The sequence below is a fragment of the Rhipicephalus sanguineus genome, chromosome 8 (assembly GCF_013339695.2).
Source record: "Rhipicephalus sanguineus isolate Rsan-2018 chromosome 8, BIME_Rsan_1.4, whole genome shotgun sequence".
Lineage (NCBI taxonomy): Eukaryota > Metazoa > Arthropoda > Arachnida > Ixodida > Ixodidae > Rhipicephalus > Rhipicephalus sanguineus.
This window is the reverse complement of record NC_051183.1, coordinates 70,997,088-71,016,718: the sequence shown is the minus strand read 5'-3', so window position 1 is coordinate 71,016,718 and position 19,631 is coordinate 70,997,088. Positions and strand designations below refer to the sequence as shown.

The window sequence follows — 19,631 nt, the reverse complement described above, 5'->3', positions numbered from 1 at the left end:
AAGAGCCATTACATATCATGCCATCTGTGAACCACTCTTGTTTCTTGAACTTTTGTGTTGCCCGTCACGCGTGTTTCATGGAACATTGGGGTACTAAAAGAAACGGTACTCGGTTCGTTATCGCAGTAGATTCCAGAATTGTTAAACTAAGTTTAGCGCGAAAAAATAATGCATCTACAAGGAAACACGAAGAGAGGAGGTGTTTCCTTCTTGTGTCTGTTAAAGTTTCGCGCTAAATTTAGCTTAACCATGATGGACCAACTAGCACGACCACTGGCCACGTGTGTGCAATTTTCCATCTATATATACACACGAACAAACAACCACACCCACGAACATGCATATTGTCTCCCCCACCCCCCGCCATTCAGAAAACTAAATTCTGGCTACACTTCTGAGCACGACATACTTCAGAAAAACACGACGTGGCAGGAGTAATTAGAAATGTGATTAGCTTCATTATTTGTACATATTCGTCACTAAATTGGAGTTCATGTCTGTAACTGAGTTATTTCGTAGCGCAAGGCAGGCGAGGAGGCAACCATGAAGCGATCTGACCGCTTCAGCTCTGCTGTTTAGGCGCTTCTGGAACATTTAGAGCCCGGCGCGCGTGCGTAGTATGGGCCATTTTCAATATTTGTGCACATATTTTATTCATTTTTCCTCGCCGATGAAACTCTTTGCTTGAGCAAGCCGATTAAATCTCGTCGATAAACTGCTGACGAAGGATCCAGTGACGTAATGGCGCCACTAGAAGCTGGCTACGGCAACGCATGCACGAATATCGGAGCATCGCTCTTAAATAGAGTGACACCCTAGTGGCGGGACCTTCATTTTGCATTTGTCCCTGCCACGTTGCGCATGATGCAGGCGGCAACTAATTAACGCCATGGTTGGCCTGGTCATGCATGGGGCGTGTGCATACTAGTCGCGTCTTCTTTTGTGTGTGTACGGACTGTAACTGTCGGCGGCAACTGGGCCGTGGAACTACCGACAAGGCGGCTGCATCAACTACAATTCATCGAGGCCCACCGACGTTACTCCGGGCTTCATCGTCGGCATCAAACATATTGGGAGGTGAGCCCCATGACAGGCTGGCGAGGGTGGGTATTGTTCACCGAACATCACTCGCTATAGCTTTCCAGCACAACCGAATTTCAAGGTAGTATGAAACTTAACGAGTGAGATCCCTGAACAATTCTGCCACTTTGGGTCTACACCCGTGACACTGGCGCGCACATAGCTTCAGGTTTAACTGATGGCTAGGTAGGTAGGTAGTTTGGTTAGGATTGTCTCCGGGAGGAAGACCCGTCGGGATTGCCGTGGCGCTCCCGCAGCCATCATTTCGCTCCAGTTTGTTTTCTGGTGCGGTGTGTGGTTTTCGGGATGCAAAACACATTTTCGCCAGCATTTTCTTCAGTTGGAGTTTTTTGATGGCATTGGTCTTGTAGACATCCCGCCTAACGTTTTATTTCGAGGACAAGCTTACTTCACAGCGCCCGTTCCATTGTATAATCTTTTGCTCGGATTCCTCGTCCATTTCGCCGCCTGCTGCATCGCGTATGCTTTTGTATGTGTGCGTTTGTGGTCAGTTGCTGACTGGCCAAATTGTTTTGCCGTACTTAAACTGGTATATGCCGAGCCGGCCAATCGAAAGGACGGAGCGCTATGTCCTCTTCTTTGGCCGCCTTGACAGTTTTATTTCACATGATGCGCTATAATACTCAGTTTTGTGATGCGCATAGATTCCGAAGCCGAAAACTTTGTTTTTGCTTCTCTTGTTTCTGCTTGTTTTGTTTGGTCTTGTTTTTGCTTGGCTCCGATGAGCCTTGTAGTACTCAGCCCAGTGCTCTCACGGCAGCCATGAGTCTGCTTTCGGTTCTTCTCTACCAGTGAAGGAATGCCACTATAAGTTCAATGGTGTCAAGTTTCAGTCTCAGTGCCGCCGTCGGCCACTTGCCGCTTTAAATGGTTTTATTTTCTCGTTGCGTTTCGCAGAACTGTACTGTCCCCTTGTAGTGCTTCCATTACCGTGGCTGTTATATTTTCTCGAGCTTGCACAACGATCATTAATCGGATTATCTATGTTCTCCGATTGAACCTACCTGTTCTGCTGTCTATCTCATTTGCTAACCCCGCTTCAATAAATGGCTGGTACCTTCCGCTCAGCCAATTACAAAAGGCAATGTCCTCCACATTTTTCTGCTTTATCGTTATGACAGCCTGCCTGTAAAATCGCACCTATGCTTTAGAATTTCAGTTGTGTGCAGCGGAGACGTCGTAGCTTCCGCTTGCTTTGTTATCTGTTCGGCCATTTATGTCTCCGGCCATGTCTCCCGTTGCATGTCGACCCTGGCAGTGTCAGCAATTCACCAGTGCTCTGTGCATGCGTGCGGTGCGGTTGGACCAGGTGCATCTGTAGCATCCTCAATGAGAATGGCCTTTTCCCTCATTCCAATGCTCTAGCGGGTGCGCAGTTGAATGATTTTCCTGTTTGCAGAACAGGTATATTCGGTCCGCTTCACTGCAAGGGGCTGCAAGTTCTACGGGGCTGTCTGCCTTTACCTCTTGATTTCGTAGCTATCCTGTCCTTCTCACGCTGCTAACGAAAATATACTTGCTCTCGTAAATATAACATAAGCCTCTCCGGCTACTCCTCCCATGGTTTTCCTGTTGCGCTGCTTTGCAGTTCTTCCACAGTTCAGCAGTTTCTCCTAGGTTCAGGCTTGAAATATACTGATAACTACTGTGGCATCGCTGTTTTAAGCCCTGGCACCATCGGCGCGTAACTTCGGCACTCGAATAACTGAATTGGAACCAATGTATTTGCATGCTATTTTTGCAATAGCTTGCGGTATGTCATCCGTAACTTGTGTAGGCCTTTCTTTAAGCTCAGTAGCTCATTCATGTGCTCGTCCATGTGCTTCGCTACATCTTTATCGCTTCGTCATAACACTGCTGCCCTTCTCCTGCTTCTACTCCTCTTCAACAGGGAGTTTTCTTTTGAGACAATAGTTATATTGAATGACGATTATGACAGTCCGTTACTTTTCTAATGGTTAATTACCTTTTTAATGAACTTGAGGGCAGTTGTTCATATGGGACTTCATAGTGAAAAGTGCAACTTGCGGTTTTCTCGTGCATACCTCGAAATAATCGTATCAGCACGAAACATCGGCGCGATGAATAAGCGGTCCACTTGTGAGTCGTTTCAGAGGACTTGCCGTTTTCCTCAACAAATTCTGCTGCCACACAAATTGGGTTTGTTACTTGAAATTCTCGTCTGAGCAACACAGCGGCAGCATTTGCTGCAGCATGTCTGCTGCATCGGGGCCTTATTCAGATGAATGTCTGAAATAACGTTTTTCTTGCGATTTTCAAACAATGGGTACGCCACAAATTGTCACGTCCTGCTTTTCCGCGTCACTTGCCCTCAAGTTAAAAAGATTGTTAGTTACTCATTTCAAGTAACTTTAGGCGCGACCAAGTATTTTCACTTCGACGTAGATTTCGTCTGTCAAGACGACAGATGGCTCATTTATTGTCTAGAACAGGCCCTGTATTGCAGCCACCGCTTTCACAAAACTGCAGTTTGCTCCTGTTGGGTTCCGGCGAAAGACTGTCTCCTACGTTTCCCCGTATCTCTCCCCTTCCACTCTTCCCCTAAACGTTTTCGTTACCTTTCGGAGTTCAACCAGCTTAGTAGCGCCTTGTCTTGCACTTGGTGGTGCCGCCTCCTTTGTCTTGTCTTTGAGAGCACATTTTACAGGCCGTCGGCGTCTGAACTCTGTTGTTGATAGGATCATTACTGTCATGTCACTGTTACTAGTTCGAAATCGCTTTCGCCAGTATCTTCAATCACAATCTTCTCTATCTGTTTGTTGGCGATCTTCAGTATTTCATTTAATCCTTTCATCTGTACCTGCGTAGTAAGTGTTCCCTGTTACATGTCATTGATTTCGCTGCGTTGATCAACCCGTCATGCTCATTCCTTCGCTTCATTACTCGCTTGCTCATTTCTAGGCGGGTAACAATGACTCCTTACCTGATAATCGGCCTTTACTATGCTTATGCTGTCCACATTGGTCTCGTCGCTTAATACTCGGCTTCACCTATTTTTCCGCACCTTACTCGAGTCACTCTCCTTGCTGGCGGGAGGCGGTATCCTGGTCACGGCACCATGAATAAGACGATACGCCAGTGAATGCTTCGTTCCAATGCAGTTTAATGCGTGCACGTGCGTTTCTTATTATCACTATTGCTGTACTCGTTTTTCGCCCACAAAGACTGTCAGCAACGCTAAGCGCAAACCGCGCCTCATTGTTCGAGATGCTTCGCGATTATTGTAGATCGTTTTGTTAAGATTGCGCGCAAGACGCGAACACTCAAGCTTATTCTAGAACTTGCACGACAACCAGCAATAACGCTGCAATATTCGACGGCACATGTCTAAATGCCGACGCGCTTCACCCCCTTGTCAGTTGATCGACGGTCGACGCTCTGTTCGCCGCTATCAGTGTATTGCTGTAGTTTGACTTCCAGTTCCCCGGCCACAAGTCCGGCCAAATAGTTTCATCTCTGACGTGCTGAATGCTGCCTTCGTCGACGTCACGACCATGTGACAATATCTCTCTCGCGGCAAGGAGCAGTCTTGCGCTTCTTCGAGCGCCGTGACATTTTATAGGCTCCTACGCTGGTATATTTAGCTTATTCTTCTGGTGCTTCTAGGCTACGGTTGTTTTAACAAGAACTCTCTCGCCACACCACCTAGCATATCCTTCCTCTTCTGCACATACATAAATCCTACTGTGCGCTTCACCGGTCTTGGCGTTCAATCCTTAAGATTCATTGCGGTTATTGCTGAATAATACGATGTGATATGTCAACCGTAAATTGCTTGAATTTTGTCCGTTAGTATTTATCCTACTTGGTTCCCGATCTAGTTATTTTATTTTTATTCATCCACTGAGCAGTAATGGCGAGGTTCTATATCCTTATAGCGGACCCCCTACCTAATCGATGAATTTTCCTGCTCCGCTAGAGTAGCGGCTTAGCTGTGGAAGCTCTGCATATATTGGCCTTTATGTTTCAACTTCTACTCAATGACTCAATGCCTCCGGAAACCCTGGTGCCTTTAGAGTTGAATGCCTTCGTAATCCGTGAATGCCATAGTTCTTTTTCTTTCACTAGGTAGATTTGTCCAATATTTGACTGCTCTCACACGGGTGGTCCATAAATCGCTTTCCTAAAGCCAGCTTACTCCCTGTGTTGATTAATGTGGACTGACTCTGATCTCATTCGCAATTATCCGTGAATATTTTGTACAATGCTGAAAGAAGGCTGATACATCTGTAGTTAGGCTTTGCAGTCTGTCTTTATGTATGCGCAAAATATTGAGCTTTTTAAAACTCGCTCGCGCATTTGAGGTTTTAAGGCTCAATGTGTAAGCCTCTACAAGATACAATCTCCTCGGTCCGTTTTTCCGTGTGGTATGATTGCAGGGTCTTTTCTGACATCATCGGTAGTTCCGCTTGAGACTTCCGTGTCTTGTTAAGCACCCCTTCCACTCTTAGCAGAGGAATTTATATTTGAGCTGCACATAGTAAAAGTCCTAAACCTACTTCTTTCTCACTAAAATTGGTAATATGGCCCTGCTTATCTTTGCCTACATAATTAACGTCCTTCCCACAGCTTCTATTAGCTACCTCTCTATTCGACGTTAGGTTTGTTATGTACTCTTTACTTTTGATCAGTTTTCACGCTCGGCAAATGGTATTTTCTATTCATGGTGTTAAAAAGGACCACACGCGAAATCTTTAGTCGATTTCAGTTTATTTTTTTCAGTTTACGTGAAAGCAAAACTGAAAAAATTTCGGGGGGGGGGGGGTTGAACCGCCCCAATTCCCCCCTTGGCTACGCCCCAGGCCGCTATCGTGTGGGGGTATCAATGGGAACCAACGCGTAGGGATCATTTGTTTCTCTCTAGTATCTGCTGGGATAATGCATTTGTTTGCACACTAGCTTATGCCTCAGTTTCTTTTACAAATTTGCAGATCGTTCTCACTTTTACACGTCTACCCTTGGCTGTGGCTAACTAAAGGTGGACCTAGATAATACGTTATGGCCTTCGACTTCGAAAAAAACATGTACTCAGGCCTACATGACCAATTTGAGCATCATATCACAGTAGTAGCAATTAAGGGTGTCGGAAAATACGTTCCTCCCCAATGCCCTCGCGATGCGAACGCGGGTATGTGCAGAGTCGTAGCAAGAAAAGACGCAAAAGAAAAAGCAATAACGATAATAATGAAACGATCCCACCCCGGAGCAGTGGGAGTGCAGGCTGACCAGCTCTCAGCTCGAGACTTCGGAGCAACAGTCTATATAAGGACAGGATTGTAGTAGGCGCGTTGCTTATAAATGTACCGTGGGCCGCGGCGGCTGCATTTTCGATGGAGGCGAAAATGTTTGAGACCCGTGTATTTAGATTTAGGCGCAGGTTAAAGAACCCCAGGTGGTCGAAATTTCCGGAGCCCTCCACTACGGCGTCTCTCATAATCATATCGTGCTTTTGGGACGTTAAACCCCAGATAGTATTATTATATAAATGTACCGTGCTTGTAATACGCCAAGCCATTTTAAAAATACTGCTTTATTGTTAAATTCAAGGTTCTGACTTACTGATAATTGAAAAGTTTGATAAACAGCGCGTAGACGAAAACTTGCTCTATATTCGGAAACAGACGTAATTACATTCACATTCCATTCCGTGCAAAAAGCGCTTAATTACATTCCCATTTCATTCCGGGATCGCGAAAATGTGGAATCATTCCGGAGTCATTCCAATTCCGGAGTGGGAACTCCGGAACACTGGTACTAAAAGACAAGGAAGGAAAAGTCACTAACAGTATGGATAGGATAGCTTAAGTAGCTGATGAGTTTTACAAAGATCTGTACAGTAGCCGGGGCAACCAGGACGATATTGTAAGAAGTAATAGTAGACCAGAGGAATGGAACATCCCACGACAGGGGAAATAAAGAAAGCCTTGGAGGGAAAAGAGGCAAAGCCGCTGGTGAGGATCATTTAACATCAGATCCGTTGAAAGACAGTGGACAGAATGTGTTAGAAAAAGTGGCCACCCTGTATACGAAGTGCCTCTTGACGGTGAGGTACCGGAGCCTTGAAAGAATGCTAACATAATCTTAATCCACAGGAAAGGGGACGTCAAGGACATGAAAAATTGCAGGCGCGATCAGCTTACTGTCCGTTGTCCACAAGCTATTTACAAACATAATAGCTAACAGAATTAGAACATTAGAATTCAATTAACCAAAGGACCAAGCAGGATTTCGTACAGGATACTCGACAGTAGACCACATTGACACTATCAATCATGTGATAGAGAAATGCGTGGAATACAACCAACCCCTATATATAACATTCATAGCTTACGAGAAGGCATTTGATTCGGTCGAGTATCAGCAGTTACGCAGGAACTACGGAATCAGAGCGTCAACGAACCATATATAAAAATACTGGAATAAATCTTATCTTAGATTTAGGTGCACGTTAAAGAACCCCAGGTGGTCAATAATTGCGGAGCCCCCTACTACGGCGTCCCTCATAAAGATATCGTGGCGTCGGAACGTGAAACCTCAACTATTATTATTATTATTATTATTATTATTATTATTATTACTTGATACTGGTAGTGTTGGTTTATGTAAATTGAATTACCAAAAATGAAAGCTCGCAGCCTTTATATTCAATCTGGTTGAACGTTTTCTCCGAAGTGCATTGGTTTAAACCGCACTCGTCTTAAGCGTCTAGTCGTGTTTTGGATTCCTCAACTTGCTATGACTGAAAAAATACAAAGAGCAGGAGAAGCCATTTCTTGACTTGTACCCCGCGAAAATACACACTGGGGTGTAGCTTTTCGCATGTGGCAGCACCGCCAGAAGACGGCCTAGCGACCAAAGCAAGCAATCCTGCGGCAAGAGCATCCGTAATTCTGAAGTGTCCACATGCAAATACACGTGGATACTTGCGAATTATTCATAAGCTGATGACAGAACATGCCCAAAATTTAGGCAAAACTCGGTGCGTGACACTCCAGCGTTAATGATGAAGCGTGTGTAGGGGGTTGTTTTTCACATATTATTTCTGTTGTCCCCCAGCGTTATGAGACAGATTAGATTCCTATAACGTATCGAGAAACCCGCGTTGTTTGCCTATGCTGGTGGTGACACGATGTTCACCTACTAATCTACAGACCCAATTAGTCAGAAATCTTAGATCATGAAGTTCTTCGGTTTCCTCGACTACCATATCACTCATTACCATTGTTTCAATTGTACAGTAATGTCAATAAACACACCGCGCCGTCAGAGGGTGCTAAGTAACTATCACTCATTAAGGAGAGAGCGTTGTATGTCTCGTGATTTTAAAAATCCGGCGTTCGGCGGCGCGAATACCATTGGTACCAAAACTCGAGTGGGCCGATACCACAGGCTGTGCAACAACGGGTGAGGTGGAAAATGCTTGAGGGTGAGGGTGGGACGAACAATGCAATTGACGAATAACGTTGAAGTAGTTTAATTAATGAATGTCTCTCCATAGCATAGGCTACTGTGGTCTCCTTAGCGTGAGCTAAAGGGGTTAAATTTTATTCCAGTGCCGCCGAGATAATGTACATACTCGCCGTGCGAGCTATTGGCAGATAGTGTGGCGCTGCTAAGCGCGAGGTCGCGGGTTCGATTCCCTGTCATGGCGGCCGTATTCCAGCGGGGACGAAATGCAAGAACATCCGCTCACTTAGATCTAGGTGCACGTTCAAGAACCCCGGGTGTTTAAACCTATTACAGAATTCCCCACTGCGACTTGCCCCGTAATGACAATGCGGTTATGGCAAGTAAAATCCCTTAAATTATTATTTAAGTAGGACGCTAGGGGACAACAGAAATATGTGAAAAACAACCCCATACACACGCTTCATCATTAACGCTGGAGTGTCATGCACAGAGTTCTGCCTAAATTAATTTTGGACATGTTCTGTCATCTGCTTATGAATAATTCGCAAGTATCCACGTGTATTTGCATGTGGACACTTCAGAATTACGGATGCTCTTGCCGCAGGATTGCTTGCTTTGCTCGCTAGGCCGTCTTCTGGCGCTGCTGCCACATGCGAAAAGCTACACCCCAGTGTGCATTTTCGCGGGGTACAAGTCAAGAAATGGCTTCTCCTGCTCTGTGTATTTTTTTTCAGTCATATAGCAAGTTGAGGAATCCAAAACACGACTAGACGCTTAAGACGAGTGCGGTTTAAACCAATGCACTTTGAAGAAAACGTTCAACCAGGTTGAATATAAAGGCTTCGAGCTTTCATTTTTGGTAATGCAATTTACATAAACAAACACTCTACCAGTGTGTGTTAATAATAAGTGTTAATAACAATAATAATAATTGTTGAGGTTTCACGTTCCGAAACCACGATATCTTTATGAGGGACGCCGTAGTAGGGGCCTCCGCAATTATTGACCACCTGGGGTTCTTTAACGTGCACCTAAATCTAAGATAAGATTTATTCCAGTATTTTTATATATGGTTCGTCGACGCTCAGATTCCGTAGTTCCTGCGTAACTGCTGATACTCGACCGAATCAAATGCCTTCTCGTAATCTATGAAGGTTATATATAGGGGTTGGTTATATTCCACGCATTTCTCTATCACATGATTGACTGAAATCACTAAACTGAAATCTGTTCACGAGGTTTACTTTCTGTCCTCGTGCTTTGCATAAGATTTTAAGGGCGACGACAGTTGTTGTCCTCTGGGGGTTTCGTTTATAATATGTCTTCATTTTATTGTTCCTCTAAACCACTGCACTGCTTCAGCAAAATCCTGCATTCCCGTGTTTAGCGATTTTATTCTTGCTATTTATCTTATCTTTCCCTCAAAATGCTATTATCCCTGCTTTTTTCTTTCTTAGTACTGCGTCCTGTAGAATGCTTGAGTCCTTGCGCATTATGAAATCAATAGCGTTATTTGTCACGAACGGATAGTGTCCACTAAGGTGCTGAAATCAAGCAACATTCCCCGTAAGTTATTGCTAGAGTAGATACCCTAGTCAATGACAATATTGTAATAGGATCATGCCTTTTGCATTACCAATTCCACTGTCTCATAACATTCTACTTTTTTTATGATGGCTGAACGTTGCGGTGTACCCTTGCGCAAGTTTTATTATCTCCTGCTTGCTTTTACCGATGCCTGTACCCCTTTCGGTGACGCTCTAGAGTCCTTAGTTGCCCGTACTATCTTTGTTGATTAAACGCCCCATGACATACTGTCGCTCCTCGGGAAGCCCTCCTCAACAGGCCACGTACCCTTCACTCAGCTCATTGTGGGACTTCCCAGTAATCTTGGTTGGGAGACGTGTGTGTGCCGGAGGTGATTAACATTTCGTAGGGGGCGCGACACAAGTAGATAATTGGTAGGCACACTGTGATAGAAGTACGTACTTCGTTTCTTACAGCTCGCATTTACTCAAAACTGCCGGACTAGCGCTAGAATTTAACATACGCGACGAGAATGGTTAGTGTGCTGCATAAATTTGTCATTTTAATTTACTTTCTTTGTACTACTGTTACCGCTTTCAGCTCCTGAGGTTGCAATGAATTCCGTTAATCTTGCTGACTTTTCCAGCCTCCGTATTAACACAGATACACGTAGGCCAAGTTAGTAAACGTTCTGCCTCCGCTGGCCGTGTTAAGCCACGTTGCAATTGTGAGTCTTAAACACTTGGTCAATAAGTCTCTGGATCATACTGAAATCAGTTCGGTAATACTTCAAGGACACATATACTAGCAGTAATGTGTAATAATTTCAGTTTATTTCTCTAAATACATGGCTGCTCACCGCTACGTCTATTGCTCCTTAGGTGCCAATTACAGTAAAGGTTGCGTAGAGGATTTCGTAATTTGTGTATGTGCATGTACTAGTTTGATTGGTTGATACCTCTGTATCCCTACTGAAACGTTCTGCACGTTATTCCAATAGTTCCATTTCTTTCCTTACGGAATCGGTATGTTTGCCATGTATTTCCGTGATAATCTTCGTGAAATATGCGGAATTGTTAAAATTGTATATATGGAACGTATCGGTAGGGATGTACACTCGGACTCAACGAGTAGAAACATGGCGGCCTTGATTTGCAGTGCCCAAAGCCATCAGTGACACCAGCAAATTTTAAATTGCTTTAATAAATACCAGTGATGTCATGCCTTGCTGGTGCCACATTGACCGCGAGCCACAAGTTCCAACTCATATTGTGCTCGGTTATATTTACCTGTACGTGTTATTGAGCTGTGAATTTCCAGTAATTCCCCGAATTAGGTAACTAACTAGTCAAGGACAGCGCTTTTAGCGTTTCACTTTTAATTAGATTGACCCTCTCAGTTTATCAGGTATTTTTAAAAAAATCCTAGAAATAATGCTAGTTGTCTGTACTTACCAGCAGTATTTTAATAAGTTCGTATTATTTGTAATTGGTCCACCATTTCATTCCTCCTTGAATCGCCAATGTGATTTAATTGTGGGCTGCCCCAGATAACTTCGAAATCAACCCTTTGTTTTATTTGGATTTAGTTTTTCGGGAAAAAACGATGCCTGCAACCTACACGTGTACCTTAAATACACGCGAAATGGCACGCGGCTTCTCAAGTGCTTCCGAGCGATTTTCGCGTACACAGCTGCATTGGTTGATCGGCGCATCGTACGCAGCTTCGCCATATAGAATGGCTCAATAGGCTTCGTCACCTGTAAGGAGGGCTAGTTCTCAGCATCTGCCTACTCGAAGTCTCATGCTGCGCTCAGCGGAGCTTTGAACTTGGACAGGCTCCTGCCTCCTAAGAGATAGCAGTGTGCAAATTGAGCCGTGAAGTTGCACTTCAAATCTTTACCTGCTTATAAATCGCAATCACCTACCACCTAACACGAAAGAATACACCACGTTTAAGAATGTGCGACCATCCTGAAGCGTGAAGCCCTGTACAGGGCAGCAGTCAGCGAATTCTATCTGCCGGAATTCGCATGGAAGCGCTTGAGTAGCGGCACACTAGTACGTAACCATTGGATTTCGTACTTCGCGGGAATTTTTTCATTTCTTTAAACCAGGAACACCTCGGGGCGAAATTGGCACTGGATTCGGTGATAATTAGCGCTGGTCTACAGCTTTGTATATCAAGCAATGATTATACATTGGCAAGTTAATTACATATCTACGACTGCAACGCATCGTGTTTGTAAGCAGACACGGCTACCGGTAATATGTAGTACATATGATTCTTCTAGCAGTGTTCTTTTTGTCTGCAATCGTGGTCAGTTAAAGAACAAGCGAACAGTCATTCGGTAATTGTCGCTCACTTGTTAGTGACCGTACTAACAAGGTAAGGAATATTGCAATAAACAATTCCATTAATAAGTGCGGAAGGGCAATGCCGTGCTTGATCACATCTCTAGTTCCGCCTTCTTGCGAGAGGATATGGCAGTGCGAACGGCTCATGCAAACCGAACAGTTGTACACCTATTGTTGGGAAATTGCAGTTCACTGTTCCCGTACCAACAAGGCTTGCCACGTAACAATCATTCTTACTTTCATCGAGCTCTGCAAAGTCAGTTTGAGTTAGTCCTTTCACGAACTCTTTCTGGTAATTTTTCTCCAGTAATTTCGGTGCCTGCATCTTGGGTTAGCGCTTTTTCTGACAAGTTCATAGGCTAACGGAAAGTTTAGTGTGAAAAGTAGTGAGCCCGCGAACACGTTAACCAATAAAAAAAACAGTGCTTGAACAGCCCAGTCTCTTGTGCCTCCGTATTTGAACCTCCGCTCTCGTTCCCGAACCGGCCACTATTGAGCTAGTAAATGGGCGGACATTTGCTGTTCGTTTAGGCAAGAGTGCCCGCAACCTCATGTCTTGTGAATGCGTTCCCATTATCTTACGTGAAATTGCCTCGCGTTTCGTTGCAGCTTCACTCAGTGTCCGTGCTGCCAGTCAGCAGTTGCAGACAAGGAACCACGCACAAAGACCTCAATCGACTACCATCCCTCGAGGACCACCGCAAGGGTTGTGGTTACTACGAGCTTCAACATCGGCATCGAACACATGGTCAAGTGAGCCCATTAACAAGCCTGGTGAGCGCCTGGGTCTTCTGCCGTGACGGAACAAGCGCGTAATAGCTTCAGTTTTAGCTGACACTAGGCAGGCAGGTAGCTGGTTAGTGTTCTGTCACGGAGGAAGACTCATCCGGTATGCCATGGCGCTACCTGCCACAATTTCGTGCCAATTTGTATTCTGGTGCGGATTGTGGTTTCGGCGGTTGTTTCAGCAATTTCAGGTCTCGCGTCGACTTCAATCACTACGGCTACGCATCGTGCCCATGCTTCCGCCAATGACAGAGGTTGGTTTTCTGTTTTCTTCCGATTTCTAGTCGACTCATATCGCAGTCCGTTATTGTCGGTGTCACGCGGCGCACTGCTCATTGCTATTATGCCCCATCAAATTTAGTCTTTTGGCTCCCCTGTGCTACTTCCGTAAAGGATGCAATCTCGATCAAAATAATCGATTCGCATCTGGCCCGATCAAGATCCGAAGTGTCAATGTGACGCATGGTATTAATCCGCGTCTTTTGAGCTTCTGTGTATCATTGCGATGTTAACACTTGCTCTCCTTTGTTTTCTCTTACACACGTGCTTACCGCCCTGGTCAAAATACCTGACCTGGTAAGATCTCGGAACGATAGGCGCTCACCAAGAGTAGTTTTTCAATGTCCGCTTCGGCCTTTTAACGAGTGACCCATCTGTTTCAGATCGCACCATTCGGCGTTCTTCATCATCTCATCCGCTTAGCGAATGATATGAATGAAGAGCGGCACAAGTCATGCTCAGTAGCGCAGGCGTACTGCGCTATTGCGCATGACGTCTCCCCAACACCATCCTTCACTGGAACTTGTAAGTTTGAAAGTAGTGCTCTTACCTTTTGAACTGTCAGGAGTAGCCAGTAACGTCTCGTTTCACCCTTTCCACTTTAGCTCCTGGCGCAATTCAATTCGGCGTTCTTCCGGGCTCGTGCAAGAAGTCTACCGTGCGGTAACACTGGTAAGTATAAGCACTATACGAGCTATGTACGTATGCTGTGTATCTTGACGGCTCGTACCCACTGTGCTGTAGCTTAGCGGCTTAGTAGCTAAGCGGGTAGCGGCTAAAGTGACGCGCTTCTAAGCTAGAGCACACGGCTTCGATTCCCGGACACGGATGCCGCACTTCGATGTACGTAAAATGCATTACCAGTGTACTTAGACTTTAGTGCGCGTTGACTGAGCTCCAGGTGGTGGAAGTAATCCTCAGTCGGTCCGCAATATCCGGTTATCTTGTAATCGCGTTGTGATTACGTCAGGTGCTAGTATTTGGTTACTTTCACTGCATAAGTGACTTGTGTATCATTCCAGCTATACGAACTGTCGGTGTCGTCGAGGCTATGAGCCGCTCAAGAAAAAAAAAACCATGGACAACGATCGAACTGCTTCCTTGGCAATTCTGAACGGAATCCCGGAAGAGCCATCGTTACCACCTGCTTCATCAACGGTATCTAACTTTAAGGTGAGCGACCAACCAGGTTTAGAAAGATTGTGCGCTTTCAATGACTACTGCCACTTGCGAGCTTTTTGTGCAATCGAGTCTTTCTAGATTAACTTCGGCACGGTTGCTGCCTTGTCGGGTCTTCTCCGTGACGAAACCGAAAGGGGACTGGATCAGCAAGCGTCGCATATAGCTTCAGGTTTCATGAACCTGAAGTCTTGTGCGAATTTAGCAGCAGGTTGTGGCTACAGTAAAAGGACAAGCAACACCACACACACAATAGTTATACCTTAGGCAGGTTGCGTACAGGACGTCTTGTGGAGCTAGGCGCCATTCTGTAAAGGCCAACGTTCGGTGGGTATGTACCCAATTGGTGCTTGTCTTCTCAAACGTCCATCTACATTAAGTCCTGCTGTAGCCACAGTCACCACACGAGTCGTGTGGTAATGCGGGCTCTTAGCTAACACTAGGCAGGATTTAGCAGACAATAGGCAGGGTTTAACTGTTAGAAGTTCCCTTGCGTTTTCGTCGGAGGAGACTCCATTCTGAATGTCGTTGCACTCCCTGCCAGCTTTCGCGGTTGCGAAACGGCATTTAGGAGTCTTAATGCTGAGTTTTTCCTGCATTAAAAATTGTAATAGGTATCAATTAGGAGCCCAGTGCGTCCTGGCCATGCCAAGGCACAAGAGCACGTGCGCTTCTATTCATATTGTTTCACTCATGTCCAGTCTTGTTATAGTATTACTCTTGCAGTCCGTGTCCTTCGATGGCGGGCGTGTTCTATTGCGATGATCACTTGCCCTCCACCTTTGGCCTTCAAGTCTCGTCTTCTGTAATCCTGACATTAAGGGAGATCGTGCATGGATCACCTGTGGCCTTGTGGGCAGACCGGATTGGTTCGTAGTCAGCATTGATTGTTCTTACGTTCCTTATTTCACGATATCTCCATAAGGTGTTTCAGATACCTATGACCTTACTGGTGTGCTGACCATAAGGTAGCTGCCACGTAGCTCCTGCATGGGCCCCACTCGTCCAAGATCCGGTGTTCCAGTCCTCTCTCCCGTTCTTCAAACCTTGTTCAAGCAAGGTCCGTCCTATATTTCCTGCTTCATGGCCTTTCGTGGGCCGACATCTTGCACTTGCTCGAGTGAAAGTGCACTACGAGTCTTCATGGCTAACGTCTGCCTCGCGTGTCCTTTCAGGTTCTCAACGTACGCATCTGGTGCAACCCGAAACTGCCTGCAGTATTCGCACCACTAGCGTTGACGTCCGTCCACCCACGTCGCACTTGCTTACTGGCGCAGACATTCTTCCTGGATAACATCCTCTTCGTGTTGCCTCCTGTGAGAATCTCGCACTTCGTACGATACTGTGGCTGAGAGGGGGAAAAGGGTCCCGAGTAACACAAAAATTAAGGAAATGTCGCATTGGTTTCACACATAGATTTCATGGATAATAAGAATATAACATGTCTCAGCCCAGTGGTTTGTCGGCTATGGCGTTCACAGATAAGCACAAAGCAATGGCGTCATTTAAGTGGGAGCGAAGCAGATTTCTCTCAAGTTCTAAATTTAGGTGCATCTCTTGGTCAGGTTTATTCTGTAGCCCAAAAGACTAAGATTTCAAGTCATCATGTCGTAATTTTGGCACATAGGATTCTATCTTTTAATCATTTGCACTCAGTAACACACTTGTCGGTGCAGCTTTGCAATGTGGCCGAGTCACCTGAACCGGGAACTACGAACCAGGAACCACGGACAACATTTATCGTCGGCGATTCCTCAAGGACCACCGAAAGAGCCATTGCTGTGGAGCGGCGTAAAACTGGCAGGTTCACGGAATATTGCCAGCCATTGCAGTTTCGCAGCGCCACCAAAAAGTGCTCATGTAACGAGTACTTCCCGGTGCTTCCCAGTACGTGCTTATGGTCTCCTCTTCCACAAATAGCTGCGATTTATGCTTGGGCTGTTTATCTGGGAATGATATCTGGGAATGAAACGCCTACCTGCCCCGAGTGCCTTGTGTATACCGGTAAAGCAGGTACTCCGCATCTTCCCATATTTAACGGATCACTCATTTTTTTTTCCAGCTTACGAGCCATCAATTCTGGCTCTCGCAAATTACTATTGCTACACGCTCTCGGCAAGATTTCTACGCAGCCTCATCATCGTCCGCCCGGCCTAGGCACGGCTGCCTGCCTGCATCGCTGCGCTGCCGATAAAGAACAGCGCCTATGACGCGTTGACGGAGATGGAAACGCAGCTGCCTGGCTTGGAGGCACACTCACTGCATCGATGTGCGTAGCGTCGGTATGGTCACCTGTTGCTTCCAATGAAACAAGCTGCTGTCATTTTTGCTAGCGTGGGATTCGCTTCTCGGTTTGCGGATCGTCCAACATCTGGTGATAGCCACAACCCATTACCAGGGACTACCAGGAAACCCCTCCGCAACGGAGGCAGCAGCTTCTGTAGGACCAGCGCGAACTTCGGTGCAGCAGCGTCATGGAACAGAAAACTGGCCGTGCCTACTGCGTCCGCTGAAGTCTGAATCCCCGAAGTACGCATCAATGGGCGCTGCTCAACATGCCATCGGTCGTGTCGCCGTCAAGCTTCTGCAATCTTGGGTGGACTCGCCTGAGACGGGTTTCGGGCGAGTCGCGATGCAGTTCTGTCATGCATCACCGAAGACCAAGCGCACCATGGTTACGTCGACGCCCACCTGAACAACCGCAAAGCCCAAAGGTCCGGGATGTGCTCACCAACACACCACCAGCCAGCCTTCGCCTGCAGCTGAAGACCGAACCTGCGCCGCCTGCCAACCAAGAATGACCGGAAGGTCCGAATTACACGGAGTAGAAGCCTTCGCAGTTCTAACGCCACATGAGTGCTCCAACAAGCAAGACGCCAGTCCGGCATCTTTTCCTGCAAATGCTATGGCTTAAACGACTACCTCAATCAGTTCCGGCCTTTCTGCAGGCTCGGCTATTGCGACCTCCACACGAACTTTCCGAGATTGTTGAACAGGTGATCGAGAGTCATCACTGTCCAGCCAGCCAAGCTGTCTCACTGCTGGATACAACGAAAGCTTGAAAACTGAATCCGGGATATCCCACGACAGCTCACATCTTTTCAACTTTGCCTGAATCATCGTCCACCAGCGCGCCCCCTGTAACACTCGGAGCCACGTCACCGTCAGATTCTACAATCGTCGGGGCGATTCGCGCGAAAATGTCGACCACCCTGCGCCACCCGAAGTAAGGACAGCTGCCAGGATACGCAGCTTGTGGACGCCGTTGTGAAATTTGCTGCTGTCCACAATCTCGTCTTCAACGTTGCTGTCCATCCAGGTTTTCCGAGCTCAGTGCGACGATCCGGTTTAAAATCAATACGTACGGCTCCCACCACATGCACTGCCAACTTAACAGCCTACACTGTGACCTTCATTTGACTTTCATCAGACATCCGGGCACAACCTCCATCCGGACTGCTGCCACGATCCACCCACCCATCCATGCGACCAAACGTTCTTAGCGACGCCAATGCACGACCATCCACTAGTCCAGAATTAAAGTAATCGGCGTGAGAAACGATTCGCCATATCATGTTATCGCCTCATTTTCCTGTTTTGGTCATGGTCGCTGAGGCACCTTTACGTTTATCGTCTCGCTGCTCTTCGAAGATTACAGCTGGCGTGGTCGCCAAGGCTCCGACAACGAACGACGAACTGTTGGCAATCCTTAAGAGTGAGTCTTGCTACAGCTGCAACAAGTCTAAAAACCTGCGTCAATAACCACCCTAAACTCCAAGATGTTGCCATGACCTCTTCAAAAAGCTCCACAGCCTTGGCCATCCACGCATCCGCGCCTCTAACGCCTCGTGTCTGACCACTACGTCTGACAGTTCCATGCAGCGTGATCGCCACACCTGGGCACGCACCTTTGCAAACAAGCCAAGTCAAAGGTACGTCGATTCACCACCCACTTCATTACTTCGGCTCTCTGGTCGGTTTGAACATAGTTCACATAGAAGGAACGCACAACACAGCGCCTTCTCGTAACTAACGTTAGTAAAAAGCACATAAATCAGCTCAGGCGTGACCAACACCCACGTGTTCTCGCATAATTGACAGCAGCATTCAGCACTACAAAAAAAGGTTACAAAAAGCACTACAAAAAGGTTCAGCACTACTAAAAAGGTTACAAAAAGATTTAAAAGGTGAACACATGAACAATATTTTCCTACGTTAGGACTAAGTTCAAGAAATCTTGCTTTCATGCGGCACCACTGAAGGCATGCTTACACATAGATCGTATTTTTTTTCATCTCTCGGTTCTCTCTTGCAACCAGATGTCGTATTTGAAAATACATATGGTATCGCCAAAGTGAGAGGTGCATCCGTGGTCAAAACCACGTCGAGAAACATGAGTACTCATTCTCTTCTAATGAGCGCTTATGTTTTGGTAATTTTATATTCGAGCAACGGCAAATTTGTCCGATCTTAATGTGACCGGAGGAAAAACGAGGCTGATATACAGCTCCTACTACGAAAGGCACGATTGGGGCCGTGCTTTATAACGAAGCCTTTTAATCGCACCTTAAATTCCAGGCCAGTATATTTTAAATTCCCCAAATGCTACTCCTTTTATAGGGGAATAAAAGGGTACCTTTGTGTTTTATCTACCAGCTAAAGTTTCAAACCCATGCGAGTGCTTGTGCACATACAAAAATACGACAAATATATTTTTCATATGAAGAAAGGGTTGTCTGTCAAGGGTGTTTCTACTTGTATACGTTTAACGAGCTCTTCCATATTCGCCCAGGTAGTGCCTTATATAATCTCTATCAGTCTAATGCGCGCTATGTTCTATGTTTGTTGCACATATTTCAGCTGCTCGAGTGGAACATGATTTAAAGAGAGAATTAAAACATTTTGACATAACTGAACTAACTGAAAAGCTTGTTTGATATATGTAGAGAGAAACATCCTTAAAACTATTCC

General features: G+C 45.9%; 2 long non-coding RNA genes across 2 annotated transcripts in view; both read left to right on the top strand.

The window, feature by feature from the left end:
• The first annotated feature begins 849 nt into the window (after positions 1 to 849).
• LOC125759554 (uncharacterized) overlaps positions 850 to 19,631 on the top strand; it is a 32,383-nt gene continuing 13,601 nt past the window's right edge. Inside the window, exon 1 of the long non-coding RNA XR_007417148.1 lies at positions 850 to 1,077. This is a non-coding gene — a long non-coding RNA (uncharacterized LOC125759554). The remainder of the gene's footprint in view (positions 1,078 to 19,631) is intronic.
• On the top strand, positions 15,409 to 16,462 carry LOC119402072 (uncharacterized). Its single transcript, XR_005185624.2, has 3 exons — positions 15,409 to 15,720; positions 15,836 to 15,976; positions 16,337 to 16,462. It is a non-coding gene; the product is annotated as an uncharacterized LOC119402072 (long non-coding RNA).